Genomic DNA, 19,277 nt, shown 5'->3' on the forward strand with positions numbered 1-19,277 from the left:
AGAGTCAATTATTGAATGCTTTCAAAATGTCCATCAGCTTGAACAAGTTACATCAATACAAACTTTACAATACTTTGACATCAAATTTCTTCACAAAGTAGTTAGCCATTATAAAATCATATCCTGATTTTCTCAAACGCATTTCAGACGGGTGATTCACAGCATCACTTTTTTAAGCTTTCCCGCTATTGATAAGGCGAAAATAGCACATTTTGAATGAGAAGTTTTCTTCAATCAAACATAGAGGAACCCAAATGATGATCTCATTCAGCTAGTAAAAATGTTGTTTTATATTAGTATGGAAATCGTGAAAAGAAAATGTTTTTCATGCTGATTTACAACAGTTGATCTCCAATCGTAAAATATAAGCTTTTGGTCGGAGGCATGACAGGTACTGATCAAATTCTCATTTTTGAACTTCATTCACAAATCATATGATATGCTTTGTATACATCAACTGTATTGTTGGATCAATAATGAGTAAAAAGTGACTATCTCAATTTCAGGACATATAAAAGAGAAAGAAGTAGAAACTCATGTTTCAAATGCTGAGAGGCAACAACTGTTCATGATTTTCACCTCCACTAATTATATTTATTTTTATAATCTATATGTTTATATGTTCCTATAAATATACAGAGACATATAGCTATATATACAGAGATACATATGTACAGGTTGATTTTTACATGTTTATAAGTAAATGTGATGTTGTTCCAAATAAAACTTCTAAGAACTGAATGGAAAAGAAAATTGTAATGTTCAGATAAGTCCCACTGATATTTGTACTCAGATCCCTGTTTTCAGAGTCCAGAGTGCTAACCACGACACCATCCACCCTCCCGTACCAGGGTGAGCTTTCCATTTTGACAGAAGAGATTTGCCTCAGGGGGCAACTTATCTTTCATTGAAAAATATTATCTCACATAAAAACCACTGTTCAACAGAGTTATAACGTTATTTGAGTCTTTTGGGCAACATCCTTCCCCAACATAGTTCAATATGCAAAAGTTTACCAGAATAGGAAAGCAATCCAATTCAGTTTCTCTTTGACAGTAGAATATTAAAAACTTTGACATTTCCACATTGCTGCAGCAGTTTGCACTCCTTTCACATGGGAGGTTCTATGGTGTAATGGTTAGCACTTTGGACTTTGAAACCAATGATCCGAGTTCAAATCTCGGTGGGACCATCTTATGACTCTTGACCAAATCATTTTCTTTCAAGTGTATTCATTAATATCACATATCTAATACCGGTAGGGTGAAAAATTAATTTATTGATTATACTCTAAAAGTTTACTAGATGTGAGCAAATAATAGAATTTTTACAATACCTGGAAACTAAATGGCTCAAAATAATGAGAGATTTTACAAACTCACTCTGGTTTCTCAAACTCATCACAGGGGCTTGATGCACGACATTACTTTTTAAAATCTTACTGTTATTGATAAGGGGAACAAGGAACTTTTTAATTGCAAAGCATTCATTAAAACAAAACTTGAGGAGTCAAACTTTGTATTACGGGGACCGAAGATGTGCAGTTTGAATAATAATCTTGAAATTCAGACGTACAAAGATTTTACACACTGATTTTCAACAGTAAATCCACAACCAATAAAGTTGAATCTTTTGAAAGACATGTCAAAGGTGTGAATCTGAAATTCACTTTCAAAGAAATTCACAATGAAATGCACTGTGTAAGTCCAGCATGTTGTCAGCTAAGAAATCAGCAAAAATGAACTATCTCATTACTGGCCATATAGATGAGAAAGGAAAATAAACTCATGTTTACAATGTGGATGTGAAAGAACAGTTTCTAGGTTCAGCTTCAATATTTATGTTTATGAATAATTGATATGTTCATATTGTCTAACAGCTATCTAGATGGATAAAGCTATGTATGCATCTATACATACTTATGCGTTCATACGCATCAGTATAAAACATTGATATTAGGTTTTTTCTAGACCAAATTCTAAAAAATGAGTTAAACAGTGAATCTCATAATTGTAGTAGGTCCCACCGAGATTTGAACTCGGATCGCTGGATTCAGAGTCCAGAGTGCTAACCATTACACCATGGAACCCTCTCACACAAGAGTGCCTTTTCCATTGAGACAAAAGAGAGCGCATCAGTGATGTCCTTCTCTTATATTGATAAAAAGATATCTCATTTGAATGGTCATAGTGGATAGAGATTTAATGTGATTTGATTATTTTCAGCTATATTCTCTATAAAAGTGTTAAATATTCAAATGTTTATCTGAATATAAAAGTTATATCACAATGTTCATCTTTGCCTGTAGCATAATAAAACAGTCTACATTTCCAGACTACTGAAGCAATGTCTCTGTCTCCTGCATGGGTGGCTCGATAGAGCAATGGTTGGCAATTTGGACTTTGCATCCAATGATCCGATTTGAAACCTTGGAGGGACTTTTTTTATTACTCTTGAGCTTTTCCATTTCTTCATCTTTGTTCATTGATAGCTCAAATCCAACACCAGTAGGTTGAAAGAGTCAATTATTGAATGCTTTCAAAATGTCCATCAGCTTGAACAAGTTACATCAATACAAACTTTACAATACTTTGACATCAAATTTCTTCACAAAGTAGTTAGCCATTATAAAATCATATCCTGATTTTCTCAAACGCATTTCAGACGGGTGATTCACAGCATCACTTTTTTAAGCTTTCCCGCTATTGATAAGGCGAAAATAGCACATTTTGAATGAGAAGTTTCCTTCAATCAAACATAGTGGAACCCAAATGATGATCTCATTCAGCTAGTAAAAATGTTGTTTTATATTAGTATGGAAATCGTGAAAAGAAAATGTTTTTCATGCTGATTTACAACAGTTGATCTCCAATCGTAAAATATAAGCTTTTGGTCGGAGGCATGACAGGTACTGATCAAATTCTCATTTTTGAACTTCATTCACAAATCATATGATATGCTTTGTATACATCAACTGTATTGTTGGATCAATAATGAGTAAAAAGTGACTATCTCAATTTCAGGACATATAAAAGAGAAAGAAGTAGAAACTCATGTTTCAAATGCTGAGAGGCAACAACTGTTCATGATTTTCACCTCCACTAATTATATTTATTTTTATAATCTATATGTTTATATGTTCCTATAAATATACAGAGACATATAGCTATATATACAGAGCTACATATGTACAGGTTGATTTTTACATGTTTATAAGTAAATGTGATGTTGTTCCAAATAAAACTTCTAAGAACTGAATGGAAAAGAAAATTGTAATGTTCAGATAAGTCCCACTGAAATTTGTACTCAGATCCCTGTTTTCAGAGTCCAGAGTGCTAACCACAACACCATCCACCCTCCCATACCAGGGTGAGCTTTCCATTTTGACAGAAGAGATTTGCCTCAGGGGGCAACTTATCTTTCATTGAAAAATATTATCTCACATAAAAACCACTGTTCAACAGAGTTATAACGTTATTTGAGTCTTTTGGGCAACATCCTTCCCCAACATAGTTCAATATGCAAAAGTTTACCAGAATAGGAAAGCAATCCAATTCAGTTTCTCTTTGACAGTAGAATATTAAAAACTTTGACATTTCCACATTGCTGCAGCAGTTTGCACTCCTTTCACATGGGAGGTTCCATGCTGTAATGGTTAGCACTTTGGACTTTGAAACCAATGATCTGAGTTCAAATCTCGGTGGGACCATTTTATGACTCTTGACCAAATCATTTTCTTTCAAGTGTATTCATTAATATCACATATCTAATACCGGTAGGGTGAAAAATTAATTTATTGATTATACTCTAAAAGTTTACTAGATGTGAGCAAATAATAGAATTTTTACAATACCTGGAAACTAAATGGCTCAAAATAATGAGAGATTTTACAAACTCACTCTGGTTTCTCAAACTCATCACAGGGGCTTGATGCACGACATTACTTTTTAAAATCTTACTGTTATTGATAAGGGGAACAAGGAACTTTTTAATTGCAAAGCATTCATTAAAACAAAACTTGAGGAGTCAAACTTTGTATTACGGGGACCGAAGATGTGCAGTTTGAATAATAATCTTGAAATTCAGACGTACAAAGATTTTACACACTGATTTTCAACAGTAAATCCACAACCAATAAAGTTGAATCTTTTGAAAGACATGTCAAAGGTGTGAATCTGAAATTCACTTTCAAAGAAATTCACAATGAAATGCACTGTGTAAGTCCAGCATGTTGTCAGCTAAGAAATCAGCAAAAATGAACTATCTCATTACTGGCCATATAGATGAGAAAGGAAAATAAACTCATGTTTACAATGTGGATGTGAAAGAACAGTTTCTAGGTTCAGCTTCAATATTTATGTTTATGAATAATTGATATGTTCATATTGTCTAACAGCTATCTAGACGGATAAAGCTATGTATGCATCTATACATACTTATGCGTTCATACGCATCAGAATAAAACATTGATATTAGGTTTTTTCTAGACCAAATTCTAAAAAATGAGTTAAACAGTGAATCTCATAATTGTAGTAGGTCCCACCGAGATTTGAACTCGGATCGCTGGATTCAGAGTCCAGAGTGCTAACCATTACACCATGGAACCCTCTCACACAAGAGTGCCTTTTCCATTGAGACAAAAGAGAGCGCATCAGTGATGTCCTTCTCCTATATTGATAAAAAGATATCTCATTTGAATGGTCATAGTGGATAGAGATTTAATGTGATTTGATTATTTTCAGCTATATTCTCTATAAAAGTGTTAAATATTCAAATGTTTATCTGAATATAAAAGTTATATCACAATGTTCATCTTTGCCTGTAGCATAATAAAACAGTCTACATTTCCAGACTACTGAAGCAATGTCTCTGTCTCCTGCATGGGTGGCTCGATAGAGCAATGGTTGGCAATTTGGACTTTGCATCCAATGATCCGATTTGAAACCTTGGAGGGACTTTTTTTATTACTCTTGAGCTTTTCCATTTCTTCATCTTTGTTCATTGATAGCTCAAATCCAACACCAGTAGGTTGAAAGAGTCAATTATTGAATGCTTTCAAAATGTCCATCAGCTTGAACAAGTTACATCAATACAAACTTTACAATACTTTGACATCAAATTTCTTCACAAAGTAGTTAGCCATTATAAAATCATATCCTGATTTTCTCAAACGCATTTCAGACGGGTGATTCACAGCATCACTTTTTTAAGCTTTCCCGCTATTGATAAGGCGAAAATAGCACATTTTGAATGAGAAGTTTCCTTCAATCAAACATAGTGGAACCCAAATGATGATCTCATTCAGCTAGTAAAAATGTTGTTTTATATTAGTATGGAAATCGTGAAAAGAAAATGTTTTTCATGCTGATTTACAACAGTTGATCTCCAATCGTAAAATATAAGCTTTTGGTCGGAGGCATGACAGGTACTGATCAAATTCTCATTTTTGAACTTCATTCACAAATCATATGATATGCTTTGTATACATCAACTGTATTGTTGGATCAATAATGAGTAAAAAGTGACTATCTCAATTTCAGGACATATAAAAGAGAAAGAAGTAGAAACTCATGTTTCAAATGCTGAGAGGCAACAACTGTTCATGATTTTCACCTCCACTAATTATATTTATTTTTATAATCTATATGTTTATATGTTCCTATAAATATACAGAGACATATAGCTATATATACAGAGATACATATGTACAGGTTGATTTTTACATGTTTATAAGTAAATGTGATGTTGTTCCAAATAAAACTTCTAAGAACTGAATGGAAAAGAAAATTGTAATGTTCAGATAAGTCCCACTGAAATTTGTACTCAGATCCCTGTTTTCAGAGTCCAGAGTGCTAACCACAACACCATCCACCCTCCCATACCAGGGTGAGCTTTCCATTTTGACAGAAGAGATTTGCCTCAGGGGGCAACTTATCTTTCATTGAAAAATATTATCTCACATAAAAACCACTGTTCAACAGAGTTATAACGTTATTTGAGTCTTTTGGGCAACATCCTTCCCCAACATAGTTCAATATGCAAAAGTTTACCAGAATAGGAAAGCAATCCAATTCAGTTTCTCTTTGACAGTAGAATATTAAAAACTTTGACATTTCCACATTGCTGCAGCAGTTTGCACTCCTTTCACATGGGAGGTTCCATGGTGTAATGGTTAGCACTTTGGACTTTGAAACCAATGATCTGAGTTCAAATCTCGGTGGGACCATTTTATGACTCTTGACCAAATCATTTTCTTTCAAGTGTATTCATTAATATCACATATCTAATACCGGTAGGGTGAAAAATTAATTTATTGATTATACTCTAAAAGTTTACTAGATGTGAGCAAATAATAGAATTTTTACAATACCTGGAAACTAAATGGCTCAAAATAATGAGAGATTTTACAAACTCACTCTGGTTTCTCAAACTCATCACAGGGGCTTGATGCACGACATTACTTTTTAAAATCTTACTGTTATTGATAAGGGGAACAAGGAACTTTTTAATTGCAAAGCATTCATTAAAACAAAACTTGAGGAGTCAAACTTTGTATTACGGGGACCGAAGATGTGCAGTTTGAATAATAATCTTGAAATTCAGACGTACAAAGATTTTACACACTGATTTTCAACAGTAAATCCACAACCAATAAAGTTGAATCTTTTGAAAGACATGTCAAAGGTGTGAATCTGAAATTCACTTTCAAAGAAATTCACAATGAAATGCACTGTGTAAGTCCAGCATGTTGTCAGCTAAGAAATCAGCAAAAATGAACTATCTCATTACTGGCCATATAGATGAGAAAGGAAAATAAACTCATGTTTACAATGTGGATGTGAAAGAACAGTTTCTAGGTTCAGCTTCAATATTTATGTTTATGAATAATTGATATGTTCATATTGTCTAACAGCTATCTAGACGGATAAAGCTATGTATGCATCTATACATACTTATGCGTTCATACGCATCAGTATAAAACATTGATATTAGGTTTTTTCTAGACCAAATTCTAAAAAATGAGTTAAACAGTGAATCTCATAATTGTAGTAGGTCCCACCGAGATTTGAACTCGGATCGCTGGATTCAGAGTCCAGAGTGCTAACCATTACACCATGGAACCCTCTCACACAAGAGTGCCTTTTCCATTGAGACAAAAGAGAGCGCATCAGTGATGTCCTTCTCTTATATTGATAAAAAGATATCTCATTTGAATGGTCATAGTGGATAGAGATTTAATGTGATTTGATTATTTTCAGCTATATTCTCTATAAAAGTGTTAAATATTCAAATGTTTATCTGAATATAAAAGTTATATCACAATGTTCATCTTTGCCTGTAGCATAATAAAACAGTCTACATTTCCAGACTACTGAAGCAATGTCTCTGTCTCCTGCATGGGTGGCTCGATAGAGCAATGGTTGGCAATTTGGACTTTGCATCCAATGATCCGATTTGAAACCTTGGAGGGACTTTTTTTATTACTCTTGAGCTTTTCCATTTCTTCATCTTTGTTCATTGATAGCTCAAATCCAACACCAGTAGGTTGAAAGAGTCAATTATTGAATGCTTTCAAAATGTCCATCAGCTTGAACAAGTTACATCAATACAAACTTTACAATACTTTGACATCAAATTTCTTCACAAAGTAGTTAGCCATTATATAATCATATCCTGATTTTCTCAAACGCATTTCAGACGGGTGATTCACAGCATCACTTTTTTAAGCTTTCCCGCTATTGATAAGGCGAAAATAGCACATTTTGAATGAGAAGTTTCCTTCAATCAAACATAGTGGAACCCAAATGATGATCTCATTCAGCTAGTAAAAATGTTGTTTTATATTAGTATGGAAATCGTGAAAAGAAAATGTTTTTCATGCTGATTTACAACAGTTGATCTCCAATCGTAAAATATAAGCTTTTGGTCGGAGGCATGACAGGTACTGATCAAATTCTCATTTTTGAACTTCATTCACAAATCATATGATATGCTTTGTATACATCAACTGTATTGTTGGATCAATAATGAGTAAAAAGTGACTATCTCAATTTCAGGACATATAAAAGAGAAAGAAGTAGAAACTCATGTTTCAAATGCTGAGAGGCAACAACTGTTCATGATTTTCACCTCCACTAATTATATTTATTTTTATAATCTATATGTTTATATGTTCCTATAAATATACAGAGACATATAGCTATATATACAGAGATACATATGTACAGGTTGATTTTTACATGTTTATAAGTAAATGTGATGTTGTTCCAAATAAAACTTCTAAGAACTGAATGGAAAAGAAAATTGTAATGTTCACATAAGTCCCACTGATATTTGTACTCAGATCCCTGTTTTCAGAGTCCAGAGTGCTAACCACGACACCATCCACCCTCCCGTACCAGGGTGAGCTTTCCATTTTGACAGAAGAGATTTGCCTCAGGGGGCAACTTATCTTTCATTGAAAAATATTATCTCACATAAAAACCACTGTTCAACAGAGTTATAACGTTATTTGAGTCTTTTGGGCAACATCCTTCCCCAACATAGTTCAATATGCAAAAGTTTACCAGAATAGGAAAGCAATCCAATTCAGTTTCTCTTTGACAGTAGAATATTAAAAACTTTGACATTTCCACATTGCTGCAGCAGTTTGCACTCCTTTCACATGGGAGGTTCCATGGTGTAATGGTTAGCACTTTGGACTTTGAAACCAATGATCCGAGTTCAAATCTCGGTGGGACCATTTTATGACTCTTGACCAAATCATTTTCTTTCAAGTGTATTCATTAATATCACATATCTAATACCGGTAGGGTGAAAAATTAATTTATTGATTATACTCTAAAAGTTTACTAGATGTGAGCAAATAATAGAATTTTTACAATACCTGGAAACTAAATGGCTCAAAATAATGAGAGATTTTACAAACTCACTCTGGTTTCTCAAACTCATCACAGGGGCTTGATGCACGACATTACTTTTTAAAATCTTACTGTTATTGATAAGGGGAACAAGGAACTTTTTAATTGCAAAGCATTCATTAAAACAAAACTTGAGGACTCAAACTTTGTAATACGGGGACCGAAGATGTGCAGTTTGAATAATAATCTTGAAATTCAGACGTACAAAGATTTTACACACTGATTTTCAACAGTAAATCCACAACCAATAAAGTTGAATCTTTTGAAAGACATGTCAAAGGTGTGAATCTGAAATTCACTTTCAAAGAAATTCACAATGAAATGCACTGTGTAAGTCCAGCATGTTGTCAGCTAAGAAATCAGTAAAAATGAACTATCTCATTACTGGCCATATAGATGAGAAAGGAAAATAAACTCATGTTTACAATGTGGATGTGAAAGAACAGTTTCTAGGTTCAGCTTCAATATTTATGTTTATGAATAATTGATATGTACATATTGTCTAACAGCTATCTAGATGGATAAAGCTATGTATGCATCTATACATACTTATGCGTTCATACGCATCAGTATAAAACATTGATATTAGGTTTTTTCTAGACCAAATTCTAAAAAATGAGTTAAACAGTGAATCTCATAATTGTAGTAGGTCCCACCGAGATTTGAACTCGGATCGCTGGATTCAGAATCCAGAGTGCTAACCATTACACCATGGAACCCTCTCACACAAGAGTGCCTTTTCCATTGAGACAAAAGAGAGCGCATCAGTGATGTCCTTCTCTTATATTGATAAAAAGATATCTCATTTGAATGGTCATAGTGGATAGAGATTTAATGTGATTTGATTCTTTTCAGCTATATTCTCTATAAAAGTGTTAAATATTCAAATGTTTATCTGAATATAAAAGTTATATCACAATGTTCATCTTTGCCTGTAGCATAATAAAACAGTCTACATTTCCAGACTACTGAAACAATGTCTCTGTCTCCTGCATGGGTGGCTCGATAGAGCAATGGTTGGCAATTTGGACTTTGCATCCAATGATCCGATTTGAAACCTTGGAGGGACTTTTTTTATTACTCTTGAGCTTTTCCATTTCTTCATCTTTGTTCATTGATAGCTCAAATCCAACACCAGTAGGTTGAAAGAGTCAATTATTGAATGCTTTCAAAATGTCCATCAGCTTGAACAAGTTACATCAATACAAACTTTACAATACTTTGACATCAAATTTCTTCACAAAGTAGTTAGCCATTATAAAATCATATCCTGATTTTCTCAAACGCATTTCAGACGGGTGATTCACAGCATCACTTTTTTAAGCTTTCCCGCTATTGATAAGGCAAAAATAGCACATTTTGAATGAGAAGTTTCCTTCAATCAAACATAGTGGAACCCAAATGATGATCTCATTCAGCTAGTAAAAATGTTGTTTTATATTAGTATGGAAATCGTGAAAAGAAAATGTTTTTCATGCTGATTTACAACAGTTGATCTCCAATCGTAAAATATAAGCTTTTGGTCGGAGGCATGACAGGTACTGATCAAATTCTCATTTTTGAACTTCATTCACAAATCATATGATATGCTTTGTATACATCAACTGTATTGTTGGATCAATAATGAGTAAAAAGTGACTATCTCAATTTCAGGACATATAAAAGAGAACGAAGTAGAAACTCATGTTTCAAATGCTGAGAGGCAACAACTGTTCATGATTTTCACCTCCACTAATTATATTTATTTTTATAATCTATATGTTTATATGTTCCTATAAATATACAGAGACATATAGCGATATATACAGAGATACATATGTACAGGTTGATTTTTACATGTTTATAAGTAAATGTGATGTTGTTCCAAATAAAACTTCTAAGAACTGAATGGAAAAGAAAATTGTAATGTTCAGATAAGTCCCACTGATATTTGTACTCAGATCCCTGTTTTCAGAGTCCAGAGTGCTAACCACGACACCATCCACCCTCCCGTACCAGGGTGAGCTTTCCATTTTGACAGAAGAGATTTGCCTCAGGGGGCAACTTATCTTTCATTGAAAAATATTATCTCACATAAAAACCACTGTTCAACAGAGTTATAACGTTATTTGAGTCTTTTGGGCAACATCCTTCCCCAACATAGTTCAATATGCAAAAGTTTACCAGAATAGGAAAGCAATCCAATTCAGTTTCTCTTTGACAGTAGAATATTAAAAACTTTGACATTTCCACATTGCTGCAGCAGTTTGCACTCCTTTCACATGGGAGGTTCCATGGTGTAATGGTTAGCACTTTGGACTTTGAAACCAATGATCCGAGTTCAAATCTCGGTGGGACCATTTTATGACTCTTGACCAAATCATTTTCTTTCAAGTGTATTCATTAATATCACATATCTAATACCGGTAGGGTGAAAAATTAATTTATTGATTATACTCTAAAAGTTTACTAGATGTGAGCAAATAATAGAATTTTTACAATACCTGGAAACTAAATGGCTCAAAATAATGAGAGATTTTACAAACTCACTCTGGTTTCTCAAACTCATCACAGGGGCTTGATGCACGACATTACTTTTTAAAATCTTACTGTTATTGATAAGGGGAACAAGGAACTTTTTAATTGCAAAGCATTCATTAAAACAAAACTTGAGGACTCAAACTTTGTAATACAGGGACCGAAGATGTGCAGTTTGAATAATATTCTTGAAATTCAGACGTACAAAGATTTTACACACTGATTTTCAACAGTAAATCCACAACCAATAAAGTTGAATCTTTTGAAAGACATGTCAAAGGTGTGAATCTGAAATTCACTTTCAAAGAAATTCACAATGAAATGCACTGTGTAAGTCCAGCATGTTGTCAGCTAAGAAATCAGTAAAAATGAACTATCTCATTACTGGCCATATAGATGAGAAAGGAAAATAAACTCATGTTTACAATGTGGATGTGAAAGAACAGTTTCTAGGTTCAGCTTCAATATTTATGTTTATGAATAATTGATATGTACATATTGTCTAACAGCTATCTAGATGGATAAAGCTATGTATGCATCTATACATACTTATGCGTTCATACGCATCAGTATAAAACATTGATATTAGGTTTTTTCTAGACCAAATTCTAAAAAATGAGTTAAACAGTGAATCTCATAATTGTAGTAGGTCCCACCGAGATTTGAACTCGGATCGCTGGATTCAGAATCCAGAGTGCTAACCATTACACCATGGAACCCTCTCACACAAGAGTGCCTTTTCCATTGAGACAAAAGAGAGCGCATCAGTGATGTCCTTCTCTTATATTGATAAAAAGATATCTCATTTGAATGGTCATAGTGGATAGAGATTTAATGTGATTTGATTCTTTTCAGCTATATTCTCTATAAAAGTGTTAAATATTCAAATGTTTATCTGAATATAAAAGTTATATCACAATGTTCATCTTTGCCTGTAGCATAATAAAACAGTCTACATTTCCAGACTACTGAAGCAATGTCTCTGTCTCCTGCATGGGTGGCTCGATAGAGCAATGGTTGGCAATTTGGACTTTGCATCCAATGATCCGATTTGAAACCTTGGAGGGACTTTTTTTATTACTCTTGAGCTTTTCCATTTCTTCATCTTTGTTCATTGATAGCTCAAATCCAACACCAGTAGGTTGAAAGAGTCAATTATTGAATGCTTTCAAAATGTCCATCAGCTTGAACAAGTTACATCAATACAAACTTTACAATACTTTGACATCAAATTTCTTCACAAAGTAGTTAGCCATTATAAAATCATATCCTGATTTTCTCAAACGCATTTCAGATGGGTGATTCACAGCATCACTTTTTTAAGCTTTCCTGCTATTGATAAGGCGAAAATAGCACATTTTGAATGAGAAGTTTTCTTCAATCAAACATAGAGGAACCCAAATGATGATCTCATTCAGCTAGTAAAAATGTTGTTTTATATTAGTATGGAAATCGTGAAAAGAAAATGTTTTTCATGCTGATTTACAACAGTTGATCTCCAATCGTAAAATATAAGCTTTTGGTCGGAGGCATCACAGGTACTGATCAAATTCTCATTTTTGAACTTTATTCACAAATCATATGATATGCTTTGTATACATCAACTGTATTGTTGGATCAATAATGAGTAAAAAGTGACTATCTCAATTTCAGGACATATAAAAGAGAAAGAAGTAGAAACTCATGTTTCAAATGCTGAGAGGCAACAACTGTTCATGATTTTCACCTCCACTAATTATATTTATTTTTATAATCTATATGTTTATATTTTCCTATAAATATACAGAGACATATAGCTATATATACAGAGATACATATGTACAGGTTGATTTTTACATGTTTATAAGTAAATGTGATGTTGTTCCAAATAAAACTTCTAAGAACTGAATGGAAAAGAAAATTGTAAAGTTCAGATAAGTCCCACTGAAATTTGTACTCAGATCCCTGTTTTCAGAGTCCAGAGTGCTAACCATGACACCATCCACCCTCCCCTACCAGGGTGAGCTTTCCATTTTGACAGAAGAGATTTGCCTCAGGGGGCAACTTATCTTTCATTGAAAAATATTATCTCACATAAAAACCACTGTTCAACAGAGTTATAACGTTATTTGAGTCTTTTGGGCAACATCCTTCCCCAACATAGTTCAATATGCAAAAGTTTACCAGAATAGGAAAGCAATCCAATTCAGTTTCTCTTTGACAGTAGAATATTAAAAACTTTGACATTTCCACATTGCTGCAGCAGTTTGCACTCCTTTCACATGGGAGGTTCCATGGTGTAATGGTTAGCACTTTGGACTTTGAAACCAATGATCTGAGTTCAAATCTCGGTGGGACCATTTTATGACTCTTGACCAAATCATTTTCTTTCAAGTGTATTCATTAATATCACATATCTAATACCGGTAGGGTGAAAAATTAATTTATTGATTATACTCTAAAAGTTTACTAGATGTGAGCAAATAATAGAATTTTTACAATACCTGGAAACTAAATGGCTCAAAATAATGAGAGATTTTACAAACTCACTCTGGTTTCTCAAACTCATCACAGGGGCTTGATGCACGACATTACTTTTTAAAATCTTACTGTTATTGATAAGGGGAACAAGGAACTTTTTAATTGCAAAGCATTCATTAAATCAAAACTTGAGGAGTCAAACTTTGTATTACGGGGACCGAAGATGTGCAGTTTGAATAATAATCTTGAAATTCAGACGTACAAAGATTTTACACACTGATTTTCAACAGTAAATCCACAACCAATAAAGTTGAATCTTTTGAAAGACATGTCAAAGGTGTGAATCTGAAATTCACTTTCAAAGAAATTCACAATGAAATGCACTGTGTAAGTCCAGCATGTTGTCAGCTAAGAAATCAGCAAAAATGAACTATCTCATTACTGGCCATATAGATGAGAAAGGAAAATAAACTCATGTTTACAATGTGGATGTGAAAGAACAGTTTCTAGGTTCAGCTTCAATATTTATGTTTATGAATAATTGATATGTTCATATTGTCTAACAGCTATCTAGACGGATAAAGCTATGTATGCATCTATACATACTTATGCGTTCATACGCATCAGTATAAAACATTGATATTAGGTTTTTTCTAGACCAAATTCTAAAAAATGAGTTAAACAGTGAATCTCATAATTGTAGTAGGTCCCACCGAGATTTGAACTCGGATCGCTGGATTCAGAGTCCAGAGTGCTAACCATTACACCATGGAACCCTCTCACACAAGAGTGCCTTTTCCATTGAGACAAAAGAGAGCGCATCAGTGATGTCCTTCTCTTATATTGATAAAAAGATATCTCATTTGAATGGTCATAGTGGATAGAGATTTAATGTGATTTGATTATTTTCAGCTATATTCTCTATAAAAGTGTTAAATATTCAAATGTTTATCTGAATATAAAAGTTATATCACAATGTTCATCTTTGCCTGTAGCATAATAAAACAGTCTACATTTCCAGACTACTGAAGCAATGTCTCTGTCTCCTGCATGGGTGGCTCGATAGAGCAATGGTTGGCAATTTGGACTTTGCATCCAATGATCCGATTTGAAACCTTGGAGGGACTTTTTTTATTACTCTTGAGCTTTTCCATTTCTTCATCTTTGTTCATTGATAGCTCAAATCCAACACCAGTAGGTTGAAAGAGTCAATTATTGAATGCTTTCAAAATGTCCATCAGCTTGAACAAGTTACATCAATACAAACTTTACAATACTTTGACATCAAATTTCTTCACAAAGTAGTTAGCCATTATAAAATCATATCCTGATTTTCTCAAACACATTTCAGACGGGTGATTCACAGCATCACTTTTTTAAGCTTTCCCGCTATTGATAAGGCGAAAATAGCACATTTTGAATGAGAAGTTTCCTTCAATCAAACATAGTGGAACCCAAATGATGATCTCATTCAGCTAGTAAAAATGTTGTTTTATATTAGTATGGAAATCGTGAAAAGAAAATGTTTTTCATGCTGATTTACAACAGTTGATCTCCAATCGTAAAATATAAGCTTTTGGTCGGAGGCATGACAGGTACTGATCAAATTCTCATTTTTGAACTTCATTCACAAATCATATGATATGCTTTGTATACATCAACTGTATTGTTGGATCAATAATGAGTAAAAAGTGACTATCTCAATTTCAGGACATATAAAAGAGAAAGAAGTAGAAACTCATGTTTCAAATGCTGAGAGGCAACAACTGTTCATGATTTTCACCTCCACTAATTATATTTATTTTTATAATCTATATGTTTATATGTTCCTATAAATATACAGAGACATATAGCTATATATACAGAGATACATATGTACAGGTTGATTTTTACATGTTTATAAGTAAATGTGATGTTGTTCCAAATAAAACTTCTAAGAACTGAATGGAAAAGAAAATTGTAATGTTCACATAAGTCCCACTGATATTTGTACTCAGATCCCTGTTTTCAGAGTCCAGAGTGCTAACCACGACACCATCCACCCTCCCGTACCAGGGTGAGCTTTCCATTTTGACAGAAGAGATTTGCCTCAGGGGGCAACTTATCTTTCATTGAAAAATATTATCTCACATAAAAACCACTGTTCAACAGAGTTATAACGTTATTTGAGTCTTTTGGGCAACATCCTTCCCCAACATAGTTCAATATGCAAAAGTTTACCAGAATAGGAAAGCAATCCAATTCAGTTTCTCTTTGACAGTAGAATATTAAAAACTTTGACATTTCCACATTGCTGCAGCAGTTTGCACTCCTTTCACATGGGAGGTTCCATGGTGTAATGGTTAGCACTTTGGACTTTGAAACCAATGATCCGAGTTCAAATCTCGGTGGGACCATTTTATGACTCTTGACCAAATCATTTTCTTTCAAGTGTATTAATTAATATCACATATCTAATACCGGTAGGGTGAAAAATTAATTTATTGATTATACTCTAAAAGTTTACTAGATGTGAGCAAATAATAGAATTTTTACAATACCTGGAAACTAAATGGCTCAAAATAATGAGAGATTTTACAAACTCACTCTGGTTTCTCAAACTCATCACAGGGGCTTGATGCACGACATTACTTTTTAAAATCTTACTGTTATTGATAAGGGGAACAAGGAACTTTTTAATTGCAAAGCATTCATTAAAACAAAACTTGAGGACTCAAACTTTGTAATACGGGGACCGAAGATGTGCAGTTTGAATAATAATCTTGAAATTCAGACGTACAAAGATTTTACACACTGATTTTCAACAGTAAATCCACAACCAATAAAGTTGAATCTTTTGAAAGACATGTCAAAGGTGTGAATCTGAAATTCACTTTCAAAGAAATTCACAATGAAATGCACTGTGTAAGTCCAGCATGTTGTCAGCTAAGAAATCAGTAAAAATGAACTATCTCATTACTGGCCATATAGATGAGAAAGGAAAATAAACTCATGTTTACAATGTGGATGTGAAAGAACAGTTTCTAGGTTCAGCTTCAATATTTATGTTTATGAATAATTGATATGTTCATATTGTCTAACAGCTATCTAGACGGATAAAACTATGTATGCATCTATACATACTTATGCGTTCATACGCATCAGTATAAAACATTGATATTAGGTTTTTTCTAGACCAAATTCTAAAAAATGAGTTAAACAGTGAATCTCATAATTGTAGTAGGTCCCACCGAGATTTGAACTCGGATCGCTGGATTCAGAGTCCAGAGTGCTAACCATTACACCATGGAACCCTCTCACACAAGAGTGCCTTTTCCATTGAGACAAAAGAGAGCGCATCAGTGATGTCCTTCTCTTATATTGATAAAAAGATATCTCATTTGAATGGTCATAGTGGATAGAGATTTAATGTGATTTGATTATTTTCAGCTATATTCTCTATAAAAGTGTTAAATATTCAAATGTTTATCTGAATATAAAAGTTATATCACAATGTTCATCTTTGCCTGTAGCATAATAAAACAGTCTACATTTCCAGACTACTGAAACAATGTCTCTGTCTCCTGCATGGGTGGCTCGATAGAGCAATGGTTGGCAATTTGGACTTTGCATCCAATGATCCGATTTGAAACCTTGGAGGGACTTTTTTTATTACTCTTGAGCTTTTCCATTTCTTCATCTTTGTTCATTGATAGCTCAAATCCAACACCAGTAGGTTGAAAGAGTCAATTATTGAATGCTTTCAAAATGTCCATCAGCTTGAACAAGTTACATCAATACAAACTTTACAATACTTTGACATCAAATTTCTTCACAAAGTAGTTAGCCATTATAAAATCATATCCTGATTTTCTCAAACGCATTTCAGACGGGTGATTCACAGCATCACTTTTTTAAGCTTTCCCGCTATTGATAAGGCGAAAATAGCACATTTTGAATGAGAAGTTTCCTTCAATCAAACATAGTGGAACCCAAATGATGATCTCATTCAGCTAGTAAAAATGTTGTTTTATATTAGTATGGAAATCGTGAAAAGAAAATGTTTTTCATGCTGATTTACAACAGTTGATCTCCAATCGTAAAATATAAGCTTTTGGTCGGAGGCATGACAGGTACTGATCAAATTCTCATTTTTGAACTTCATTCACAAATCATATGATATGCTTTGTATACATCAACTGTATTGTTGGATCAATAATGAGTAAAAAGTGACTATCTCAATTTCAGGACATATAAAAGAGAAAGAAGTAGAAACTCATGTTTCAAATGCTGAGAGGCAACAACTGTTCATGATTTTCACCTCCACTAATTATATTTATTTTTATAATCTATATGTTTATATGTTCCTATAAATATACAGAGACATATAGCGATATATACAGAGATACATATGTACAGGTTGATTTTTACATGTTTATAAGTAAATGTGATGTTGTTCCAAATAAAACTTCTAAGAACTGAATGGAAAAGAAAATTGTAATGTTCAGATAAGTCCCACTGATATTTGTACTCAGATCCCTGTTTTCAGAGTCCAGAGTGCTAACCACGACACCATCCACCCTCCCGTACCAGGGTGAGCTTTCCATTTTGACAGAAGAGATTTGCCTCAGGGGGCAACTTATCTTTCATTGAAAAATATTATCTCACATAAAAACCACTGTTCAACAGAGTTATAACGTTATTTGAGTCTTTTGGGCAACATCCTTCCCCAACATAGTTCAATATGCAAAAGTTTACCAGAATAGGAAAGCAATCCAATTCAGTTTCTCTTTGACAGTAGAATATTAAAAACTTTGACATTTCCACATTGCTGCAGCAGTTTGCACTCCTTTCACATGGGAGGTTCCATGGTGTAATGGTTAGCACTTTGGACTTTGAAACCAATGATCCGAGTTCAAATCTCGGTGGGACCATTTTATGACTCTTGACCAAATCATTTTCTTTCAAGTGTATTCATTAATATCACATATCTAATACCGGTAGGGTGAAAAATTAATTTATTGATTATACTCTAAAAGTTTACTAGATGTGAGCAAATAATAGAATTTTTACAATACCTGGAAACTAAATGGCTCGAAATAATGAGAGATTTTACAAACTCACTCTGGTTTCTCAAACTCATCACAGGGGCTTGATGCATGACATTACTTTTTAAAATCTTACTGTTATTGATAAGGGGAACAAGGAACTTTTTAATTGCAAAGCATTCATTAAAACAAAACTTGAGGACTCAAACTTTGTAATACGGGGACCGAAGATGTGCAGTTTGAATAATAATCTTGAAATTCAGACGTACAAAGATTTTACACACTGATTTTCAACAGTAAATCCACAACCAATAAAGTTGAATCTTTTGAAAGACATGTCAAAGGTGTGAAT

At 33.5% G+C, this 19,277-nt stretch overlaps 7 non-coding genes across 7 annotated transcripts; all 7 read right to left on the reverse strand.

The window, feature by feature from the left end:
- Positions 1-2,017: 2,017 nt before the first annotated feature.
- Positions 2,018-2,089, reverse strand: TRNAQ-CUG (transfer RNA glutamine (anticodon CUG)). The gene has a single exon. It is a non-coding gene; the product is annotated as a tRNA-Gln (tRNA).
- A 2,445-nt stretch (positions 2,090-4,534) lies between these two features.
- Positions 4,535-4,606, reverse strand: TRNAQ-CUG (transfer RNA glutamine (anticodon CUG)). Its single transcript has one exon. It is a non-coding gene; the product is annotated as a tRNA-Gln (tRNA).
- A 2,445-nt stretch (positions 4,607-7,051) lies between these two features.
- TRNAQ-CUG (transfer RNA glutamine (anticodon CUG)) lies at positions 7,052-7,123 on the reverse strand. Its single transcript has one exon. It is a non-coding gene; the product is annotated as a tRNA-Gln (tRNA).
- Positions 7,124-9,568: 2,445 nt separating this feature from the next.
- On the reverse strand, positions 9,569-9,640 carry TRNAQ-CUG (transfer RNA glutamine (anticodon CUG)). The gene has a single exon. It is a non-coding gene; the product is annotated as a tRNA-Gln (tRNA).
- Positions 9,641-12,085: 2,445 nt separating this feature from the next.
- TRNAQ-CUG (transfer RNA glutamine (anticodon CUG)) lies at positions 12,086-12,157 on the reverse strand. The gene has a single exon. It is a non-coding gene; the product is annotated as a tRNA-Gln (tRNA).
- A 2,445-nt stretch (positions 12,158-14,602) lies between these two features.
- Positions 14,603-14,674, reverse strand: TRNAQ-CUG (transfer RNA glutamine (anticodon CUG)). The gene has a single exon. It is a non-coding gene; the product is annotated as a tRNA-Gln (tRNA).
- Positions 14,675-17,119: 2,445 nt separating this feature from the next.
- TRNAQ-CUG (transfer RNA glutamine (anticodon CUG)) lies at positions 17,120-17,191 on the reverse strand. Its single transcript has one exon. It is a non-coding gene; the product is annotated as a tRNA-Gln (tRNA).
- Between the last annotated feature and the right edge of the window lie 2,086 nt (positions 17,192-19,277).

Source organism: Triturus cristatus, chromosome 5_2, assembly GCF_964204655.1.
Source record: "Triturus cristatus chromosome 5_2, aTriCri1.1, whole genome shotgun sequence".
In the NCBI taxonomy this organism is placed as follows: Eukaryota; Metazoa; Chordata; class Amphibia; order Caudata; family Salamandridae; genus Triturus; species Triturus cristatus.